The sequence below is a fragment of the Grammomys surdaster genome, unplaced genomic scaffold (genome assembly GCF_004785775.1).
Source record: "Grammomys surdaster isolate TR1022 unplaced genomic scaffold, NIH_TR_1.0 126124, whole genome shotgun sequence".
Taxonomy (NCBI): Eukaryota; Metazoa; Chordata; class Mammalia; order Rodentia; family Muridae; genus Grammomys; species Grammomys surdaster.
The window spans coordinates 4,697,724-4,699,429 of NW_021620932.1; positions in this window are offsets into that span (position 1 = coordinate 4,697,724).

A 1,706-nucleotide genomic window follows, 5' to 3' on the forward strand; every position below is an offset into this window, starting at 1 on the left:
TTTAAATATAGAAAAATAGTCCTGTGGATTTACTACTGAATATTTTGGAACTCGAAATTTTCACTTTAATGGCCTTATGGTCCAAACATAACCTGTTTTCCTGTAACAAAATGTAGAGTAGTTGTACTATTTAGAATTTTTGTTGTGTTAAATACACAACAAAAGGCTAAAATAAAAGAGAAAAATGGTTTTGGTGAAACTGAATATATATTCTCCTTTACCATTTTGCTCTGTGAAACAAATGCTATTTCCTAGTCATAGGATTTTGAGACTATTCTGTGTTTTGTTCACGTCAGGATTTCACAGTAAACTAATGCATTTGGATTGTTGGAGTGGAATCGATTTCATTTACCTGCTCTTTGGTGTTTTCTATCCCTGCTTTCTGCTTTGGGGTTGTCTACATTGAATTAGAACACTAAAGCTCATTCTCAATTTGAGGAGTAACCCTAACATTTTTTTTTTTTTTTTGTGGATGCATCAGGAGTTTACAGCTGAGCTTCTCTTGTCTAATATCAGCTGCGAATGTTAGCTGGAGCTGTTTTATCACTGGGAATTTTTTAATTTTGACATCCCTTCAGCTTTACCTCAAACTTTAATGATTCATTATTTATGTTTGATTTTTTCCTTTACAATGTAAATTGCCTGGATATGTGCTTTTTTGCTATTATTTAAAATATGCTCAGTTACAGACAATTCTTTGTAATGATTTCTATTCATTATCTACAGAAGAAAGGGAACATACTAATATTGGAATTAATTGTACAAAGATAGAAGACAAAATTTTAAAAGTTGTTTATTATGTTCGTTAAATTAAAATAATTGAAAATAAGAAAGAAGCATATGGAATAGAGAAAACAGTGTGAGCAAGCACACCAAGTTCATGAAAATTATGAAAAATACAGAAATTGTGTCATCTACTGTGTCATTTGACAATGAAACAAAAGTGGTCACATAATATTTAAGTAGGAAAGAGAATATTACTTATTAGATAACACATGGTTTCTTAGTGAATTTATAATATGTCATTGCTTTATTTTTGTTGAGCTTTAATTAAGTTTGACAATGCAAGGGAGATGAAATATAAGAGAAGCAATTCTTTTGATGAACTTCACATGCAATCATGTTCATCCTACTCTAAGAAAATGTATTGATCAAAAGCCATGCATCCTCTGAGATATGCAATTCTTTATATTTACCTATGATTTTGGTATATTTTAGTTCATTTTTCATATTTTACTGGTGTAATTTTCTTTGGGACATTATCAAAGTCATTATTATAATTTATATTTTAGGAATCTTTGGTATTATTTTTTTTCATAGAAACTAGAAAACTAAAAGAGATCCTAGCAGGAATTAGGGGTTGGGAGCAATTGAAATGAGATTTCAAGTACAACTAATCTTATCATAGAAATAGAAAAAATATGGATATTATTTAGGGATGAGGAGGATGATAAATCCAAAAAAGATGGCAAAAGTAACAAAGTACTTTGAGAAGTCATAATGAATCATATTCACCCAAAAATTATACATCTGTGGCAATATTCCTTCTAAATGACAAAAAAATAAAATAAAAGCCCACCAAACCCCACATAAGTACACTTTGAATTATTGGTCAGGATTGCTAAAGAAACAACCAAAGTACCATAGTCAATTACTATTTCCCTTGGCTACACAGAAGATAAAAGACACTATAAATTTCCATTTCA